At 39.5% G+C, this 22904-nt stretch overlaps 1 long non-coding RNA gene across 1 annotated transcript in view; it reads right to left on the bottom strand.

Moving 5' to 3' along the window:
- The window catches only part of LOC110484889 (uncharacterized), a 191824-nt gene that overhangs the window by 25463 nt on the left and 143457 nt on the right, over nucleotides 1-22904 (bottom strand). The window contains exons 12-13 of the long non-coding RNA XR_013339571.1: nucleotides 11424-11962; nucleotides 7444-7592 (exon numbers count right to left, since the gene is read on the bottom strand). This is a non-coding gene — a long non-coding RNA (uncharacterized LOC110484889). The remainder of the gene's footprint in view (nucleotides 1-7443; nucleotides 7593-11423; nucleotides 11963-22904) is intronic.

The following is a 22904-nucleotide window of genomic DNA, read 5'->3' as shown; positions in this document are numbered from 1 at the left end:
GGAAATCTTTGCCATGAGGCTTCCAAATCCACATCGACCAATGTTACAACAAGCTATTTCCAGCACCTTTAGAGCTCTGCAGAGTTGGCAGCTCAGGACAAAGGCTTGTCCATGATAGATGCAAGAGACAACCTGACACCAGCCCAGGTGAGACTTTGCTTGAGCCATACAAAAGCTTGTCAAATTCAAAGCTGGTAATGGGAATTGCCAAAGTTCATACTGGCACATATATGCTGAGAAGCTGCCTACTCCATGTCTCTTTCCTTCTTGCCATAAGAACAAAAATGAAAAATATCCCTTAATTCCTCTGAGGCTCCATCCACAGGTACCTACAGGCCATGCATGTGGTCGCTCTCCGCATCATCCCTTCTGCCTGCCCCCACTTTGGCACAAAGCACCAGATGAACAGCTTCAACTGCTTGAACAATGATCTTGGAAGTAAAGTATTTCCCTCCTCGCCACAAATCTTTATAAGTAGTGAAATAAACACCACAATGTGCCTTCTTCCAACAGCTGGAAAATTATGGTCTGACTGAAATGACATCATTGTGTTTTCTTATGGAATTTCTGTGCTGTGAGATTTCAGGGAGAAGCTGTGTGGTGGCTTGAGGTGGGGTGAGAGAATGCTGTGGTGAAGTGGACAAATAAAAGGTGAAACTGTCTTTTAAAGAGGCTCTACTGTGAAATAAATGTTTACACAAAAACTGGAAAGGTTCCTTAAAAACAGATCAAGACTGTTCCTTGGCTGATAATCATTCCTTAATTCCAGCTTTCAACAGCCCTAGCCACTCTAGCACACAACATGAAGTTTCTCAACATCTTATACGGTTCTTCCCCCTTGTTTCATTACACCACTGAAAAAAAAAGATGTGGAAGATGTACCCCAGTAAGGGAATATCTCTGTCAAAGAGACATTGCAGTTCTAGCAGCTTTTCAAATGAGGCAGCACTAAATCTGCACCCTTAATTACATGCTTAGTTGTGGATGTCAAGAGAAAGCGTCTGACCACACTGGGGGTACTGGAATTCCCTTTATTGCTCAGAGGTCATGTGGAAAAGGAAGATTACTTCCTGGCAAGTTAGAATCAAGTCCCAGAATATGCCCCTAGACTAGAACAGACAAAGTGCAAAATGTTTGGTGGTAACAAAGTTTAAAACTGAATTTGACCTGTTGGTGAGAGTAGAAACAACCACCCACTCCTGCCAAGAAATGGCAAGTTCAGTTTTTCATTATCATCACATTTTTTCCTACATTTCTTTTAAATTCCTTACCATGTCAGGGCCACCCAATTTGCACTCCCTGGTCCAGGAAGCCCCAGTATCATTAAAAGGTTTGGTCACCTTCACTGGAACTCCTCTGGGCACAAGTCTCAGTAGCACTCAATGCAACTCAGTAGTGCAGTTTGACACGCTTGACAGAGGGATTAAAAATAAAAAGTCACTGAAACCAAAGAGAAATTCTGAATTGTCTTTAGTAATCAGTGTTTCACTATAAACTACCCACTTACACCAAATCATAGCTGCGGGAAACCATCAGCAGCACTGGGGCTGACTACAGGCTGTAATCAGGCTGAACATGAAAATCAGAAATGAAACAGAGCATGCAGATAAGAAAAAGACAAAACACATCTTTGCTGAAATTCCCTTTCCATTTTAACACATATGGAAGGCCTTGGAACACCTTCTCAGTGCTTTGGAAAAAAAAACAAACCACAAACATTTTCAATAGCTCTGGTTTCTATACACTTTCTCTTATTTTCACCCTGCCCCTCCCAAACTACATAAACAACCAGGCTGGCATTGCTAAAAAGTCAATGTGTATGCTAAAACTTTCCCCAAAACACGGATAAAACTCAATCACCTTGCAAAGTTTTCCTACATTCCTTTTTGTTATGCAAACGAGTAAACACCATATATTCACACCTGGAATTCCATGCTTCATTTGTTAACTTTCAACTCTATTTAGTGGTCAAGAATGAAGAGCAATGAGGGTCTATCTTCAATACTTTGACAAAGAATGAAATTGATGTATAACTGTGCATATGATTTTAATGTATCCAGCCCTATATATAAACATAATTTTGTGTGATTTATATCCCTAATTAGATTCCCATGGCAACATTCTTCAGCTAACAATGTGTATCATAATCACCTTTTCTTCATACAAATTATTTCCTTAACTTCGCATGCATATCTTAGCAGGTTTTATTTTTAAAACTCATGTTAACAGTTTCTCTCTTGTTACCAGTAGGGGTGCTACAATAAGAAACTAATTTGCTGTAAAAATTACTCATTTGTCAAATAAGCATTAAAATAATTGTTCCCCTTTTGACTGTTACCCTGCTGTTTCCAGTCATTTTCAAAAACTAAATTATTTACTCATTTGAAAGTTCAGCTGTGCATATTTTAATTGATATTCCCTCATAGGACTCATATTGTTAATGACAATAATTAACCCGAAATGGCTGCTAAATAATTATGCTGAAAAGATACAAAGTATTTGTGCAGAAAGTAAAATCAGCATTTGAGAAACCATCAAAACGTACAACTTTCCTATTTTATGGCAAAGCATGGTAATAGTTCATAATCAAATTAAGGATGAAAAGGAAAGATGTAGATTATATGCTTTGATGCAGAATACTTTATGTTTCCAATATAGCACGGTATCCAAGCTAACAATGCATCCTCAGTCATTTTAATAAATCCCTAGTATTGCTATTCCAGATAGTAATATAATGTATTCTCATGAAGTCAGTGCAGTTAGGAACGTAGTAAACCATCCATTAATAATATTTCTCTGCCATCTATCTATTGCATTTCATTCCAAGGAATCAGAGCCCTGTAATAATTTATAGCTTATGGAATTAATGCTGAAGGCTTTCTTCTGGCAAGCATTGTTGGTTTCAATGATGAGAGCTAAAAGCTATTCAGGCCCAGCTTCTTTCTCTGGACACATCCCAGGCCAGATGCATTACCGACCTATTGTTTGTGGAACCATTTATACCAGCACAAAATCATTTTTGATTTAGCTCCTCTGCTTGTCGATAGTGCAAGTTAGGGACGAAGCAAGCTCTGTGTGCCCTGCTAAACAGACACAGGATGGGTTTGTCTACATGGGAAACAATCTGAGTTAACTAAGGATGTGATTTGAATGTGGGTTTCTATATACAACTATATTAAGCCCATGTGGACTCACTCATTCAGAATTAAAATAGCTCTAATTCACTTTAATCTAATTCACTTCCAAAGACCACAGAGGGGTTTAAAGTTGTTTAATCTATTTGAACAGCTCATTTGAATCCACATGCCCGAGTGTCCCCACAGACACTCACACAAGCAAACAAAAACCCAATAAAGCAGTAGAGAGGTTAAGAGAGGTTGGTTGGCAGAAAGTTTTACTTCATGGCTTTTTGGTGGAAAATTTGGTTTTCAGCCTCATAGTCTCTTTGAAAAAGGTGTTGACATTGAGCCTTCCTAAATTTCAGCTGGAAACCAAATTCCTTTTCTTTTAGAAATTAGAACTGCTGCTGCAATATTATTTGGTTGACCATCACATATCCCCATAGTCTGCAGTCCAAGTAGTTATCCCAGCACACTGTTGTCAGGGACAGCCAGGATGACAGATAAACCAAGGTTCATCATCAGAGAAATGGATTTGGAGCCAGAATACATGTTTACTGTCTTAGACCAAACCACATTTGGCCTTTGATTTGTTGTTAATAATCAAGATTTTGAATGCAGAAATAACTCTCTCCCCTTACCCACTACACACCCAATCAGTCCTACCTGAAAAAGCTTTTCCAGTAGCCCATCCTCAAACTGAAAGGTTAGGTGGTGTTTGCGATAGAACCAAACACTCATCATCTATTTGGAGGCCATCCACTCTCTGATCTTGTGCTAAGCTCTTGGAGGAATACAGATGCAGCTGAAGCCTCAGTTTAAAAGTCACCAAGTCCTGGCATTTGGCTCTCGTTAGAGGAAAGGGGGGGTTTGAAGGGGCAACAGGGTCTCTGTTCACAGGCTTAGGTGAGTGTTGGCAACAGGCATGTTAAAAAAAAAAAAAAAAAAAAAGCCAGTACTTTTGAAAAAGTAATTCCTAATTTTTGAATTCTGTAATTTAGTAAAAATGCTTCATTACAGCAATTTAAGTACTCCTGGCCAGAGAACATTAATATGAATGCATTTTCTTATTCACTTGAATTACCTCTGCAATTCCTGTATGTTTTCACATGAAGTCCTAGGGGTTTGCATGTGTAGCCAGCAACATGCACAACTCAAGCACGCCTCTGTGAAAATTTGGCTCATTTACAGCTACCTTCCACATACTCTAAGTTATATTTTGGATTTTGACATATAAGACAAATAGCCAACAGACAAAGAGCATATTTATTTAAAAAAAAAAAATTCTTTTAATTGCTCAACCTACTCCTGCCTGAAAAATAAGTGCAAGCTATTACTGGCACCAGACAACTCCCAGTTTTCACTGGCCAGCAAAGCTGCATCTGCAAGTTCAATGAGATCAGTAAACAGTGTAGGATAAGTAACTGATTGCTAATATTTTCCTTCAGCTACAAAACTTTTAAATAAACAACAACAACTGTGATCACAGTAACCTTCCAGAGGTTAACAGCATGCAGGTGGTCAATTGGAATTAAATGCAATCCAGACGGCTGTGGCATTATAAACTGAACATCTCCATTCAGTTTGCTTCAGGAATTGTGTCTTCTTTCTCAAAAGCCTCAATGATACAACACATAAATGTCAAAATGACAAAAATAAGGAAGTATGTAATAGACTAAGCATTTTAATGCCTTTTCTGGCTCACTTTTGCAGCCTGAACTGTCTGTGTTGACCACATTTGATGGCATCAGTACTTAGTATGGCTGTGTGCATGAGTTTTTAACAGCTGACATAAACAGAGATGGCCCATCAACCAACTGAGCTGTGCTGTGGGCTTGTTGTAAACCACTGGTATGACACATTTTATACTTCATTTATGATGCCACTTCACTGACCTTGAAAGACTGCTCAGAGTATTGGCAATCAGATGTTGAACTGGGAGCAGGTTCAAATCCAGCTAGTGATGGTATAAACACTGATAAGAATGAATTCAGAATGAATTATTATCCATAAAAATGGATCTCTGTAGACTTTTTTTAAAGCATGTCTTTCAGTCTATTCCTAAGCTGAGTGGAATAGCTAATACAATTATTGACCACTGAGAAACTTATTTGAAAAGTCCCCCAGAATAAGCAGATTTGAGTTACAGGAGCTGAGAACCATCTTGTCCAGCACAAATGCTTGCTCCAACATCATCAACAGGGCCTGTGAAGGAAATCTGATGATCCACATACATCATCACTGATAGGGACTCCTCTTAGAGGACGGAGCAAAAATTACCTGTGTGGTTCCCAAACACACTTAAACTGAGCACCTGAGAAAAGTAACATAAATTTGGCTCACAGTGGACACAGCCTAGCAGAAAAGTTCCTACTGGAGGGGAAAATAAAACACAGGAGAAACCTTGAAAAGGCCTTCATCCCACATCAAGCTTTTGGTAAGTGCAGCGCACAAAATATTTGCTTTAACAACTTCTAGAAAAGTGCTTTTCAAAGCCAGAATCTCCTGCTTCCACACCATCCTATCCCAGCAAATGAATGCCCCAAACCCACAGGCCCTGCAAAGAGCAAGGGACAGAAGTGTGAAACACAGAACCATGACCATGTCCACATACACCAGCCAGCACTTGGACTCTATGGAAAAGAGCCAGCACTTCTGAAACTTGACACTACTCAGAGATACACATTCAATTTGAGTGGGTGCCAGTAAATAAATACAAATCTGTTGTCATGGTGTTTTGTAATACTGGCTCCTTAAAGCTGGTAACACTCACCTCCTACTGAAGCAATTTGCCTCTGGGTGCAGCTGTTTCTCAGGCTGCCATATAACCTCCCAACCTGCTGCCCTGCACCTTAACCCAGGCTTAACCCAGGCTGGGAGTCACTGAAGGAATAATAAAATACTGGAATTGTCTTCCTAGGGAGGTGGTGGAATCACCATCTCTGGATATGTTTAAAAAAAGACTGGACTTGGCACTTGGTGCTATAGTCTAGTTGTGGTGTTAGGGCATGGGTTGGACTTGATGATCTTAGAGGTCTCTTCCAACCTCATTATTCTGTGATTCTGTGTGATTCTGAGTCACAGGCAGCTCCAGCAGTATGGTGCCACTGAGGTCAGGGCACATGTCCCCAGTCATCCTCCAACAGCTGCTTCAAACCAGGCAGTGGAATCAGTGATGATACAGAGGTCTCTAAAGTGTGTCATCACGTTGTCATTTGGGCAAGGCTGACACAGAATCTTTAAAAGTGGGAAAAGACCTCCTGAATCATCAAGTCCAACCATTAACCCAGCACCACCACCACGTTCACCAGCAAGCCCTGTCATCAAGTGCCACATCCAGTCATTGTTTGAACGTTTCCAGGGATGGCCACCACTTCCCTGGGAAGCCTTGTACAGTGCTTTATAACTCTGTCCATGAGAATTATTTTCCTAATATTCAATCTCAACTTTCCCTGGCACAACTTGAGGCCATTTCCTCTCATCCTACCACTATTATCTTGGAGAAAAGACTGACACCTGGCTGCAACCTCCTTCCAGGGAGTTGTAGAGAGTGATAAGGTCTCCTCTGAGCCTCCTTTCTTCTAGGCTAAATGCCCCCAGCTCCCTCAGCTGCTCCTCATCAGAGCAGTGCTCCAGACCTTCTCACAGCTTAGCTGCCCTCCTCTGGATGCTCTCCAGCACCTTTGTTCCTTTGTTGTGCTGCTTTTGGAGGACACATTTCCTCTGCAGCCACGTCTACCTGCTCACAGCTGGTGCCTCCTCCACGGGCAGGTACCTGCTGGCCCTAGATCAGAGCTGCACCCGTGCACCACACCCCGATGCTTCTCCCAGCCAGCCAAGCTGGGTGGCCAAACCTGAGCAGGGAGCAGTTGAGCTCCAGCTGCAGCCTTTCCATGACTGGTAGCACCAGTTGTTCCCTCTTCTTTCTGCTCGGCCAAAAAATTTTTCAGAAAATTTATAGGAATTTCATAACCTCCATAAAATCTGGTTTAAATAAGCCAGTTCAGAAGTTATTAGGGAAAACAAGCACTCTGGCAAGCTTTTAACACACTAACGAGGTCTTCAGCCTCAGCAAACACTTAGAAAGTTGAGTGAACAATTGAACACTGAATATTTTGAACCTCTTAAAATGCAGGTTAACCTGTGCTGTAACGAATGCCCAACGTTATCCCTTTCTAAAAACAGCTCTGTTCTGCTTGCCATGTATTTGTTCTGTGTATACTTATATCAGCTGGAAAAAAAACACTGAACCAAGACATTCCTCCAAAAACCAAGGAACACTTCTGTTTCTAAGAAATTCAAGGCATAAGGTTTTGCATCTCACCCAAGCAATGGAGCCTGAATTCCTTAATGACACGTTGATTCTGTTACAAACAGAAACTTTGACTTCAGCTCCGAGGCAAGGACATGTAACAATGGACTGCATGATGCAGAGGAGAATTTTTCAGCCTCTTCAACTTCAACCAGCATTACCTGTGAGTGATACATTACAGAATTGAATGCCAGAAAAGTGGATTTTAGAATAAAAAGTATAATGTTTCATAATTTGATTTAAATCAATTATACCATCTCTCACTGGAATGCTCATGAGCTTCAGAAATAAAATATATAAATGAAACCAGCTGCTCTGGATACTCTTTCCTTGGGATAGATTTCACTTGAACTCCACCAGCTTTCTTCTGCTGCAAGTTATTGTAATGCAGCATCAGAGTGGAGAGCTGTACAAGTTACTGCAAGGTAAACAGCTTCCATTAAAAAATGCAGAAGATTAAAATCCTTTCCTGCAATGGCTGGCTAAAATCTGAGGAATTATTAATTCCTCTGGGGCTGACAGGGAAACCAAGGTAGTTACTGGCACCTCAGCAAGAGCCATTAATTTATAGCTATTTACTATATCACATAATCTTTCTGATTTGTCTCAGTCTGGAACCCCTCTGTGCCCAACAGCACGGAGGTCTGCAGTGCTTAGAAAGAAGAATAATTACAACTGGAGAAGCACATGCAACCAAAGCTCCATGTTCTTTAATCTCCAAGTCTAATGCATGTGTAGATTTTGGCATCACCCTTAAAATGATTGTTTGTAACTAAATACCATATCTCAGTGCTTAGATACCACGATGACCGACCTTTTCATAAATCAGAATAAATATATAAGGCAAAATCCTGGCTGTGCTGAACTCGGTGGGAGCACTGCCAGCTACTTTAAGGGAGCCAGGGCTTCATGCAAAAGGTTTTCAGCAGCCCAAGCTGTCCAGTGTTTTGGTTGCAGTATTTTCAACTCCATTTGAAGGCCTCTTTTCCCAGCCAGCATCTGCAGTAGCATGACACTGAGATAAAATTGCACACTCAATTCCCAGCCAAAGTAACAGGAGAATATCCTTTGTTAAAATAAGGGGCAATTCCAGCTTCAGTTGACAAATGCAAGGCACAAAATCCTCTGAATTTGTGTAGACTCCCCTGGGTTTTTTCTGTGCCTTATAGCAGACAGGGTCCTGCCCAGAGCAGAAGGGAGCATCCCCACTGGATTTTCATTTTGAAAACAGGCAGAAACAAAACAAAAGAAAACTCCACCTCTCCCCATTTTTTGATCTTTTCTTAAAGAAACAATCATCTTCTCATACAGATACTTATGTATCTTTTTTTAGCATGTTATCTGATTGTCTTCAATTCTTCTGTAGTGTTACCCCAGTTCACTTCAAAGTGAGTAAATGTTTCATTCTACAGCCAGAGTACCCAAAGAGAGGCAAAAAAAACAGCTTGTAGCTGAAAACAAGATTATTTTCATAGCTACTGTGTGCTTAACTTTCCCCAGCTCAAATAACTTAGAGCACAAAAGCAGGTGTCATATGCAATAAGTGGTGATTTAGGACAGTGAAGTGAAATAATGATGTAAGCACTACACTATCAGTCTAACAAACTCCATTTACACTGATATATTTACAATACTTGCATTCCTAAGAAGTCAGTGCCAGAAATGTGTTTGTATAGGATTAATAGTGTCAAATTAATATGCATGACAAGACAGCAGCTTCTATAACAATAAAAACCAAACTGATTTTAAAATTACTTATGTCTGTAAGTCCAAATGTTCTTGTGAATGAAGAAAGAAAAGGAGGAGGAGACAGAAAAAGACAGAATGAAATGGACTTTTTCATAATGAGGCAAAACAAGCTTAAAAATGTGATTCCCTTCCTTTTCTTGAAAGATTGAAAATTTTCCTAGAATGATTCAAAGTAATCACTAATAAACACAATTCTTTTGGACAGGAAAAGGTTATTACTATAAATACCAACTAGAGAATTATTTTTTTAAAAAAAAACCTAAAAAATGTTCAATGAATGGAAGGATAACTGTAAACAGTGGAAATTTTAACACCAGGAAACAACTCACTCGTGAGAAGACTCATGTTCACAATTTTTGGCACATTCAGTGGATGTCCCACATGGCACAGTGACCTCAGGATCCCTCATCTCTTTACCACTATGGAAAAAAAAAAAAAAGAATCTAACAAAACTAACAAAATAAGGGCTTAAGGCAAAGTGGGTCAAGGGAGCAGGTGTTGTGGCATATTTTAAGTTAGGATTTCTCCAATGAGAAATGGAAGCATGAGGTTTGACCCCTAACAACAGCAACATCACAGAGAGGGGATGGGAAGGTTTAAGTTTGACTCCCCTGAAATGTGCATGTGACCTGGTAACCCCTGTGAGATAAGGCAGAGCTGAGCTAAGGAGCAGGCAAGAAACAAGCTTAAGGTTTTTGGAAAAAAAGAGACCACTCAAGCAGGTTCTGGAAACTACCTTAAACAAGGATCTACAAACTTTCTCTACAAACAACACTTTCAACAGCTGGGAGAAGTACCCCATCTAAAGAATACTTTAAAATATAAGCCAGTGGGTAGATGGGAATGTCTCCCTCCAAAATCACATTTTATTTCAAATTTCAGCACTGGACACTTTGCCTTTCATATTATCTAAGTAAAATACCCTCCTGGCTTGACTGAGCTGTCTTCTAGAAGACACCCATACCTTCAGTGATGGAGATGGTAATTCAAGAACCACATAGCAGCAAATGATGGCCATTGAAAATATTGCATTTCCTTAAAAAACACAAATAGAAGACTGGGGAATATGGTCAAGAACTGACTTGCAGAGGAATAACCACTAGCAAAACCACCACATGGATTTCATATCCTCTCAGTTTCCTTAAGTGTAATATGAGATATTAAACTTCTATTTCTTCTGGTCTGAGGCATAATAGGAATTATTTTGCCAAAGGAGCTGCAAGGCTGTTTACCTGGCTGTAAAAACAAGCCTACTCTCTCAGAAGGCAGAGCAGTACAGAAATTGAATAAGATCAAGAGAGCATTCAGCATTACACCTAGAAATATACTGTAGATGTAACAGGAGAAGATTGGCCAGATTAGGCACAAATGAAGTAATGTTGATGAGCCTGCTCTCTTGTATTACCAAAGAAAGGGCTAAAGCTAATTCTTAAAGTGACCTATGGGAAAAGCCATGAAAAAAATAATAGATTTAAGGATCCTGCATGTGCCTCTTCTTTTTTTTTTTTTTTTTTTTTTTTTTTTTTTAATTTATTTACTCTTTCTTTTTATAAGCCTACAATTTACAGAGAAGCAGATGGACTCCTCTGAGCCCCACATTTCAATATTCACCAACCATCATGGAAAGCTGTGGGAAACACTCCTTGTGCCCTCAGGAAGCTGCTGGAATTTGGAAAGAGAAAAAGCACACAACTTTATTGAGGTCGGCTCAAGCCTAGAGATTTCCAAGTTGCATGTCTCTGTTAATCAAAGTGACTGTGCCAACATGATTAGGATACCCACAAAGCCAAGCCAATCAAGCAGCTAACTGAGGGAGACCACAGAGCAGATAGCAAATACCACTGGAGTTGTACATTGTCTCAAAAGATTATCGCTGCAGTTGCTCAAACTCTTGTGACCAACAAGGGATTTCAGTGACTCATTGCTATTGTGTTTCTGCAGCTCAACATTATGTCCCATGCATATTCTGGAGCTCCATAGCACCACATGTGTATAACAATGTGCCACTCTTCATAAAATATCTTTGTGGTAAGAGAAGTACCAAAAATATTTGCACAATAGCAGAATGCCAACCGAGCACTGAACTACATTAAATAACTCATTGGGTGCCATTCCAAAACAGCATCTGCCATGGCCCCAGGAAGAAGCTTTAAAAAATATATAATAAAATAAGAGATTTTTCTGAAAGATCACAGCTTTTAACATACCAAGGAAACTCAAGAACAAATTAACATATGACTCACCTCCCTGAGGTCTATCCCATGGTTTCATTATCAGTCAAGCAGAATCCATTGTTGCAAAAGCAGTTCAAAGCATCCACTCCATCCATGTGCCACGCTGAATACACAGCGAGCCTTCATGTATATACAGCATTGTTAAAAAAGGAGGGTGGCAGGATAACATTTAAAAGGAAAACAAAGAACCCCTCCCACACTGGAGCTGGAAAGGCCAGCAGAGCCCATACACGTCAGTGAGGGCTAGGAAAGAAGATGCTCATTTTTCTGACAGTCTTCAAACTTTCCCAAGAAAACGATGGCATGCAGCTGGGGCACACCAATCAGCTGCTCTGGCAAAGGTCAGCAAAGGGAAGATCCCCTGCTAGTCCAACAGCAGTGGTTCCTTAAATAATCTTGAAACAACGAAGAACATGTGAACGTGAACGCTCCTTCCTCCACAGGGCTCGGGCAGGGAATCAGGGCCCACATAACTCCTGTTGTCCTCCTGAAAATACAGATTCCATGCAGAGCAGAGTGTCTTCTTCGTATCACAGCAAGCAAGCATGCTGAAATGAAAACAACAGACTTAATTGACAACCTGGAAAGGGATCATGGAGGAGTGAGTCCCCTCCAAGAGACAGGGTTTGGGCTCCTGCCACAACTAAAGAGGCAGATGTAGCTTCTGACACTGACAAGCTCTGAGTGCCATATCAGATGAAGGTAGGAGATAACAGGGAAAGCCTTGATACATCAATCATGTCACAGAGAGGTGTCAGGCACGCTAAGAATCTGGCTGAGTTAAGGTGGAAAAAAAAGAATCATGATTTTAGGCTTTTACTTGGATAACTAGGGGAATTGGGGAGGACTGTATTTTCTAATTAAAGTCATGATTTAAAAAAATGCTAGTGAAGAAGGTGCTCTAATGGTAGATTTTGGCTGCTGAAGAGTGGATGAGCAGTGGGGAGAGCCTTGCAGAGAGACAAGTTTCTAGGGATGCTGCTTCTTCCTCTCCTTTCTCACAGCTGATGACATGACACATCCTTACATGTCAGGTAGGGACTGAACTGAAAATATTCACACTTTTCTCTCCCCATTTTCTTTTTTCCTTTTCAGTGTCCTGCACTGGGTTAGCAGCAACATATGAGGAGCCTTATGGATGTGATGGACACTGGCACCGAGCCATGGAATGCCATCAGACCTTCCCCTCGAGAAACAGTCCTTCCTCTCCTTGCATTCCAGGCACTAACAGAAGACAGTGGTTTAGGATTTCCACGCTCCTAGGGACCCACATCCCTGGTGGAGTAACTGCTCGTCATCACTGACAAGTTTTAGGAAAGCCTAAAATTTGGCAAACCTCTTATGGTGAGAATCTGTTCTCCCTGATAGGTCTTGACAAGAATTATGCAGCTGAAAGGATGTCTATAATAGATTGGAACTTCACAGCCTCTTTGTGGCCACTACCACAGAGCCAGAGGATCCCACTCACAATGGTCCACAAAAAACAACCAAAATATAAAAAGCTTAAAATGAACTCAAACTTGAAAGCATTACTGGAGTTTACCATGAAAGGTGCACTGTGAATATATATAGAACAGGAACCCTGCAACACACAAAGCTTTCTACAGATATTCAAGACACCCTTTCAACTTTGATTCACTTAAGCAAAACATCACTGAAGCAATGTTAATCCTCTTGTTTACAGTTACACCCACGAAAGAATGGGAATTCACAGCTCCAGATCAAACAGATACACTAAAGGGAGCTATTTAACATCACTAAGGATAGCACCCTGTAATTACTGTATCAGGGAGGTTGCATCTTTCAACACAGGTTTTCCTTTTAAGAAGAAAAAAAAAAGAAATAGGGAACTTTATTCAGCTCTGATTTTGCCCCAGTCTGATATCTATTTCAAGTTAAAACTAAGCAAAATACCAATTTATTGACCATGGTTTCAGGACCCCAGACCATCAGAAAACTGTATGAAAGAAACGATATGAAAGAGGCAACACAGCTAAAGCAGCATTAAAGGCTTAGAGCAGTCAAATGCAGCTGTGTACCCAAATATAAATATTTTTTTCTTTTGCACCTGCAAAGCACAACTGTTACCAAGGTCAGGTTGAAAACTGGAGAGTCTTGAGGAGCTCAAGGCAAGCATGACCCTTGATGGTAAGACCCTAAACATCCTACAGTCCATGTGTGAGGTCTTATTAACTTTCACAAAGTATTTTTTGGGCAATGTAGGTGCCAGCTTTTCTTATCCTGCATTCACATCACCATCAGGAGGTGGCTTTTCCAAGCAGCCTTAGTCTTAGGAGGTAGAGTGCCTTAGTTATATGAAGTATATGTCCCAAAATGCAAATCTGGGCTTTTTGTCACATTGAAAGCATTTCAATAGAATCTAGGCTTGGTGCTTCAGTTCTAGTGGCAGTTCTAAGTTCAAGATGAATGCCAGACTACAGAAAATCCTCTAAACTATTTTAAAAGGAATTATTTAGTTGATATTCCCACTGAAGTTTGCAGTTAATCAATTATCCACAAGAATTCACCATGAAGTCCTCAAGATTTTGTGAACCCGTTCAATAAGAACAGTTTAATACAAGTGCAGGATTCCTGGTAGCAGAGAATTTATTCATATCTTGATATTTTCCCCAAGGAAGAAGAAAAATAGAAGGAAACCTGTTCCTGTGAAAACAAATGGATTTTGCTAGCAAGTTCACTCAAATGATCCCTGTTGCATTAAAATCCCACTAATGCAACTCCCCTGTGCCCTTGAGAAACCCCATCCAGTTTTAGCAGCTGAAGCATTCAAGAACTACAACATAAAGCAATTGGATTTTGAATGCAGGTTGCTTCATTTTAAAACATTACTGCTCTTTGATGTTTATCTGCTTAAGAGAGTTTATTGCAGCTAATTCACAGCAGGAGTGCCCTGTGGCATCCTCAAAAATTATATTAAAAATATAAAAGATAAGAAAGGAAAACACAATAATTATATAATCTAATTTTGTATGGCTACACAACAAAAATTAAATCCTAATTTTGTAATGTATATGCATAGAACTATTTCTGACACATACCAAAAGCATGAAGCCATCATACACAGGCCTTTTATTGGAAAGTCTGACAAACTGAAACAGCAAGGGACTCAATACCATATTCGTTAGGTTTCAAACTTATTTAGAAAATGAGTTGCAAGGATAAGCCAGAAACATATGGATGGCAGGTTGTTACCCACAGAGTTAATGCACATATTTTTTGATGAACTAATACTCCAACAACTGCTGCAGTCACTCCCCTGCACCACTTAAATTAATTCATGCCAAAAAATGGACCACTCTGGTGCATGGCCTGGATTGCTCAAGCTGTCCAAAAAGCACTAGCAAATGTAGACAGAATAAAGCAAAGCCATTAAGACCTGAAAACTCCTTTGTGCCAAGCCCATGGAAATGTATATTTAGCAAAACATGAACATCATCACCATGCTTTTATCTTTAGCTGTATCTTTTGAAGGCAGAAACTTTCAGGCTTCATCTTGAGTTGCTTCCCGAGTAGCAAATTTGGTCCAGCTGCATTATAGATCATTTATTATGGATCAGCTTATCTGTAATTTCACACACAAGAATGAAAGAGTGTCATTCCATACTAACACTGCAAGTAGAAGCAACACTTGTGGAATTGAATTGCAAAGGAGTTTTCAGAAATGAAAGCATCAACTGAGAGATCTTCCATTGAGTCACCCCTTTCAAAACAACCCTTCAAGAGTCCTTCTGGGATGCTTTCCAGAGGTTTTAGGATTAGATTGAATTTTCCTAAAGCCTAAAAGTTCTTTTGGGGTTGGTGCCTTCACTACACAGTCCCACATTTAACCAGAAGATCTGCAATTCTTGTTATTCCACAGGACTGGTAAACCTAGAAAGTTTTTTCAGAGAAGGGAAGAGTTTAAAAATTATCTATCCCAGATGCAGTAGCTGGAGAAAAATGGGTGATTCCAAAGGATAAATGAGAGCAGATATCGAGGTTCCTGTTTCTGCTAAAATGAATGAAATGGATTCACCAGACATTCAAAGGTCAGCTCTGAGCTCCTGAGTTTCAGTCTGAGACCCACATGTTGGGATCAATCCAAATGCCTTGCCAGGTCAAGGAGGGTTAAGAATAGACTAACTCTGTAGAAATACAAACAAAACCAAAGATGCACCTCCGCAATGACTGAAATTTCAGATAGAAATGTAGTTCAATAGAAAAAGGGGATGTATTTCAACACACCTGAATGGGCTCAGGTAGATCCCCTAGGAACCAAGTTCTTTGAAAACAGACAAAGGGGTCTTGATTTAAACAACTTGCAAATGCTGGAACCCACCTGAAAATCTTATGATAAACAGCCTAAACAAAACAAACCCAAAAAACTTTAGAGTATTTCTTCATTTGAAGAGAAACTGCCACGGACTTCATTACATTCTCAGCTTGTCCTTTTATTCCAGTGCTGAAGACTGCTGATGCAGTAAATCCTGTCTAGAAAAATAAAATAAAGCCAACACAGACAGGTACCTTTCAAAAGAGGCATGCACAGGCAGAGGTTCTGAGGAAAGAGCCTTGTTCCAGCTATTACACTCAACCTATGTGCCTCCTTTTTCTGTTAATATCTAGTCTATCTCAAGGCCAAGCAAAACTGAAGTATTTTATGAACTCCCAGGTAAAAATCCTCTTCATTTTCATGGCCATCAACCAAAAATGAGATGCTCCACTTTGCCAGACACACTGAAAACAGTGCTTTCAGACAAAAAAATATCCTTTGATTACCAAAATTTTAGGCTTAAATATTTTCTTCTCCAAAATTATAACTTGATGGAGAAAACCACAACAGACTAATTCTAAAACTGAGTAACATTTCCTCCTGGATGGGCACCTCTTAGAGCTCAGAGCCTGTAAAATGCAGGTGGGTGGATCTAAGACCCCTGACTACAGCTCTAAGTGTAGCTTTAGCTTAACAAATTGACCAAAAACCACAATTGTTCTGCAGAGGAGACCTGCAAAGCAATTCAATCTCATCCAGAGGCTTTTGATTGTCCTCTGCCACTGTTTTGCTAACATCACACACATATACTGGCTTGTTAGTGAGGGTTACCCCTGCACAGAGCTGCTGCTGACCCGAAATTTCTGCAGAAGATGAGAATTTAGGGAATTTACACAAGTGCAATTTAAATGTACATATTTCCTCTGCAAGCATCCAACTCAGATTTGAAAAGAGAGACAAATAAAATCGAAGATCTGCTGCACTTAACATTGCCTCCATAAACAAAGCTGTGAATGAAAGACTCCAAACCTGTATTCACTATTTTTATGTAGCTTCTATTTCATGACCATCAACAAGGTATTCCTCACACATGAGGGAGAGAGGGAGAAAAGGATTTAATAAATAACAGAGAGGAAAATCCTGATGACGTTAATCTCAACCACAGGGAAACAATAGTTTGAAAGCACGCCAGGTCTCTCTCCAGTCCCAGGCTGAAGCCCTGTATCCAGCTCATTAAAGTAAATAAAATATAACAGTGAATGAAAAAGAAAAATAATAAGAAAGATCACATGAATAATAGAGATAATCTGAGCACAAGTCCAACCAAATAATGTCAACTATTATTTAATTTTTACTGTGCTCTCTCAGAGACAACACCAGGGAGAGCAGGGGGAGGAGGACCTGGGCAAGTAGTGTGTTAAGGAGAGAGACAAGGATATCCCAGAGGGGTTTTGATAACATAAACACTAAAATAATATAGATATATATTTTAAAGCGTTTTGACATTATTCCCTTCCAAAGATAATGGAGAGTCAGGGGGAAAAAAGAGAAAAAAAGGTAATGTTCAGAATATGCTCAGAAATGCAGGAATATTTACACTGAACAGCTCTGAGCCATTGTATCCCAAATGCACCTTCAGTCAGGATGGAATTTGGACCAGTGTGGACAGTTGTTTATATAATTATTATGTGGGTTAAATCTGTTCCTGACAAAATAAAGAAGATTGACATTAGTAGGTTAAGTCATTCTTATTTAAAATTATTAGTATTCAACCAGGAATTAAAATTGGGATGTAAAAAAGATGCTACATCTTTTCTTCTGGTTTAGTGGGAAATTAATCATATGTTTGAGAAGTCTTTTATGCCAAAATTCATGGAGATTTTTTCCAAACACCTAGGACAACTTACACTGTTGTTCTTGTAGAAGGACTCTTGTCATTCTACAAAAACAACAACAGGATGCTCTTCTTCCTACCAAATCTCAGGAAAACATTCTGGCTTCTGATCAACACCACCAGAACTGAGATCTTTTGGGGCCACATTTGAAGACCCAGGAGTTTTGGTCTGTCACAAAGGAAATCCTACTCCAAAAGCTTCCTCTGGCAAAGTTTTGCCATGTACTGCCATTAAGCATATATTTTTAAAAAATTGTATTAATCAGTATTTGAGTAAAAAACTTTGGATTCTCAGAACCCAGGTTGTGCAGGTTAAATAAATTTAAGTTTTACACTACCTCAATAATCAGTCCTTACTCTTAACCCAGAAGGAAACCAAAAATCATGATGATTGCTGTTATCTGCAGTGATGCCAGATTTTCATCTCGAGACACAGAAAAGTCACAGAAAAACCAAACTGTTACCAAGTACATTTTCATTTCTAACCATTGAGCAAAACCTCGGTCACCTTTGTTACCAACCTGTGAATTAATGACAAATAAAGACTTTTATGCTGACCTGAATATGATTCTTGTAGAGCTGAATAGACAGTGGCAGGTGTGGGGAACTTGTCCATGACCATGCGTTTCAATACAGAAAAGCAGATTTACTATTTTTTTTTGGCTGCCTTTGTTGTCATTTTGGGTTTTGATTTGACTGACCTTTTGTATCACTCTTCCTCAGTGTAATATACACATGGAAATTGAGTGTATGAGTAGGCATTCAAATCCGAACTTTGATTCTTGGACATGAATAGCACAAATGACCAAATATTGAAAAACCCAAACAAACAAAACTATTTAAAAAAATCATCTCTACTTCTACCTCAATACAGAATTGCAATACTCTCAAGTTACATTTAATAATCAGAAAAGCTGATTGTCCAACCAGACAGCAGGCTAAACAAGACTAACAATTATAAAATATGAATTGCAAATCACAAGTGCACAAACCTAAGTATTTATGAAAAATCTTCAAACAATGAATTATTAATTGAAGAACTTTGTGAGCAACTTCCTACAGCAAATAAATCAGAGAATTCTGCAATCTGCACAAACAATTTATTGAATAAATTATTAATTGTGATTCAAGTATTCACTCAGATCTGAATCTTTCTTTTTTAGTTAATCACTATGAAGAATAACCAAAAATCTGCCTAATTCTATTGCCATGATGTAAATTAAAATGTGCCCACTATCTATAGTTTTATTGGAAGTAATCAAGCACGTGGCAGAAAGAAATTGAGACCATTCAAACCATAATCTAATAATCTATTTCACCATAAAGTGAAATTTTGAGCGTTTTAGAAGCACAGTGATATATGAGAGGGTTTTCAGATACCTGCAATTAATGGACTTCCTAAGAAAATCTGACTATAACTGCATATATTTATAGCCCTTACTCAAAAAAACAAATGCAAAACTGAATTGAGAACAAAATCAGCTTTTTACTCTCTTTAAAATCTGGGATAAGAAAGAGGTGTTTTGCATGGATTTGCTTAGCATGCCCTCCAAGTCATCCCCTGCCCTCCAAAACCTTCTGGGTGAACATGGCAACTTTGAGTTCATTTGTTCTGATTTTGCCCCAGTTGCCCAAGTCTGTAAACAAGATAACTCCTCTGGGCTGGGAGTAAACACACTGGGCTGATCAGGGCTTAAGATGAACAGCAAATAGTAAGACTGAAAGCCAAAGTTGACTTTGATTTCCAGGAATCAGCATCATGTTAATAAAACAGGATCACAAACAGAAGCTTTAAACTTCCCTTCTTGATTAACCTACACTTTCTGCCTTTGCAGCTAGATTTATGATTACTACACTGGTTTAGAAACAATCACTCTAAGCTATGGTGAGCTCCCAATATGTTGGGTAATACCATAGTAGAAAATAATCCAGAAAAAGAACAGTGCTAACTGCATGATCCATTATTTGGGATGTACAATGAGCACTCTACAGAGAAAGAACATCTGGGATGCTGACTGTGGAACATGGGGATCCCTGAACACATCCCAAAGCCACAGCAACCCACAAAATGTGGCTCTGCAGCTCCCAGACCACAGGCAGGGAAAGAATCTGTGGCTGGGCTCATAACATATCTGGCATTCCCAATAATCAAGGATTGACTGTCAATTTTTAAATTATTATTATTGTGGCCCTTGAGGTTTCCAGACACTGTGGGATTTTGTAGCATGATGATCCATGAGCAGCAGAGAGAAGCACATCTAGAAAGGGCTTGGGGAAAACAGGAAACTAGGCAGGCACAGACAGCTTTTCTTTCACAGAGCAGACAAAACTTTTCTGAATCATCCTCTTTAACACAAAGGGGCATCTTGAGGTAGAGATGTGAGAAAGGCACATAGCTAATGAAGCAACAAGAAATCTCCAGCAATTTATTTCATAATCTCACTTGATTAAAAAAAAAATCTAACGAGTACAAGTGTCTATTTCCAACAAAATCCATCTTCAGCCTCCTGGCAATAGGAAATTTGAAATGGAATTTGCCCAAGTTAGCTTAAAAACATTGTAGAACAAGTGCAAAGCAAACTGCAATCTCAGTTTGATAGCAAAAATTAGAAAGTAAAGTTTGAGGTGTATTCCTGCTAATCACCTCTGGCCCTTAGAACATAATACTCCAGTAACCCATGGCTTTTAAAAGTGGTATTAACATTAGATCACATTAGGATTTTGCTACAAGTTTCTCCAAGAATTTGTACTTTACTGAAGTCACCAGGGGTCCTGGATTTATACAAGTACAGTTGTGGTAATATTCCACTCACTGGCTCTGGGGGTTTAGGTTTGGTTTAAACAGTAGAGTATTTAATATTTTCATTAGTCATCACCAGAGAATGAGCTGACATAAGTGTCTTCCAAGAGTGAATACACACAGAAATAACTGGGTGCTGTAGCAGGAGGAATTACTTTAACGATTTAAATTTTTTTAAAAAAAAAAACCAGAATTTGATAATTTTTTCACCTCTATTTTACACATCCTATACAAAACTTCATCTTGGACCCCTGAGATACAGAATCCACTGCATCTATTTTCTCAGTGCCTACCAATCACCTTCACATCTGTCTTAGGTTTGATCAGAAGGGCTAAGCAGTAACAAGGAAAGGATGATCCATTTAGGGTCACATTCCCCCAAATTCTAATGTCCTGTTCAATGTTCTCTCACCTCACATCTCTCTGTTGCAGCTGCAAATGGTTTCCATGCTTATGTTGTTCTCAGAACAGCAAGAAGGACACTTGCTACAATTACAGTGAAAGCATTCATTTTTTCACTTCAACAATATTTTTTTAAATATCTGTTTTGCCCTTTCAGTATTCCACAGGAATTTAAAAATGATAAAGCCATGCTTAGAATAAATAGCTTGAATTTGCTACCTAGATTTAATTTCTGCTTGTTTCATAGGATGAGTTAATTTGCCATAAAACTTTAACCACTGCTGATCCTGGATTCCAGCATCCACAGCTCCCTACAAAATTTTATTGCCCCTAATATAATAAAATGTAGTTTAACCTTCACTACTAATTTCAGAATTAACTACTACAAACCTGACTAAACGGTCTTTTTTATCCCATGCACATTATCTGCTCATCATTCACCTGAACCTGCCTTCTTTCCACAGCTTAAAGTTCAGTAAGGGGCTCAACAGAAGATTTAGAGTTACAAAGGGTTTCTAACTTCCAGAGGAAGGATATCTAAAATTTTACTACAGGAGAAGTCTTCCAAATCTCACACCTCTACAATGCAAAATAACCAAAATTGTTGCTAATTAGGGATCAGGTGAACTATACAGATTAAGTGTAATCTTGCTAATAAACAGGTTTGAGTTATAGTAACACAATAAACAATGCTATGAACTAAACCTCTGCAAGAGGTATAAAACACCCAATTTTTACTACTGATGGCCCTTAAGAAGGAGATACTCACTAGTCTAAAATGGACCTTTTGAAAGCCAGGTAAGAGACAGCAACAAACCCTTTCATGCCCTTCCATGCATTTCCTTTGGGCAGCACCAAAAATCCATCAGTATTCTCTTCATTTGGATAGGCACTTTAAAAGGAATGTGCTGCTTATTGGAAAAGGAATATTGCAATATTACTGTAAGTTTATTTGCTTGCAGGATTAAAGAAACAAAACTTTAATTTAAAGCAGGAAAATATTTTTGGTCTCCAAACCTGCCTCAGTCAGACTTGAAAATCCATTAATTCACACTTCCAGTGTCCCATTGCATGGAATGGCATAGGCACTGTAATGGGCACTCACAGTGTGGGTGCAGTGATGAATAAAATTCAGTTTAATCTCAGTCTAAATCTTGGGCCAGCTATTCAGCACTGAAAGCACCTAAGAATTAGCAGATGTTCTTAAAACCCAGCAGCTTTAGGGACCCACTTTGCCTTATTATTGCAGGTTCTGTGCTGCAGCAAGACTGCATCACAGAGCTGAAGCAGGGATTAAATGGCACAAATCTCAAAGCAACCTGAAACCTCACACCTCTCATTGCAGGTCCCAGAGTTTAGTTCAGACAATCACTGAGGAGATGGGAAATGAAGTTGGACTGGTGGGCAATTCCACCACCACCCAATATTTTTCATTCCACAGACATGCCAAATAGCTCCCTTTGGAGGCTGTGGCTGGCTTGTGCCAACAGCTCACAAGCTCAAGCTGAAGGTTTGAGCTCACCCCCACAGGAAGAAGGTTGCTTTGACACCAGACATCTTCTCTGACCTCAGTTTGCCTGCGTTTCCCACCATAAAACATTTCAAGCCTGCCTTGACTCCCTAAAGCACATCTGTCTCCCACTCCTAATCTGGGTATCACCCTCAAGTTGTCTGAGCAACCCTCTACCCACACTCTTTTGTTTCCCCCTTCCCTTACTCTGCTCAATAAAGCTGGCTTTTGGCATATTAAAGCTTAATTTGTTTAAGAACAAACAGTTGGGGGCCTGCATCTCACAGACAAAAGTGACAGATCACACGAGGAAACCAAAGACTTCAGGGGCAGCAGATTTGGCAGGTTTGTGTCTCAGTGGAGATGCAGAGCTCATTGTCATGTTTCCAAAAGGCATTACACAGGGCTCCAAGGTGGAGCTGTTTACCAATACCATGATCTCTCCCCAGATGCAGTTGCTACTGCAGCTAATTAAGAGAACAATTAAGACTAAGGCAATCAGTCAAGTACACAGATTCGACTCATTTTCTCCACTCTCTGATGCTGCGCTGGCTCCCAGAGGGCTAAACCTTATTCACTCATTCAGAAAATGACAGGAAGAAGCTATTAAA

The sequence above is a fragment of the Lonchura striata genome, chromosome 3, assembly GCF_046129695.1.
Source record: "Lonchura striata isolate bLonStr1 chromosome 3, bLonStr1.mat, whole genome shotgun sequence".
Classification (NCBI taxonomy): Eukaryota; Metazoa; Chordata; class Aves; order Passeriformes; family Estrildidae; genus Lonchura; species Lonchura striata.
Note: the sequence above shows the minus strand (reverse complement) of the source record. Positions and strands in the feature narration are given on the sequence as shown.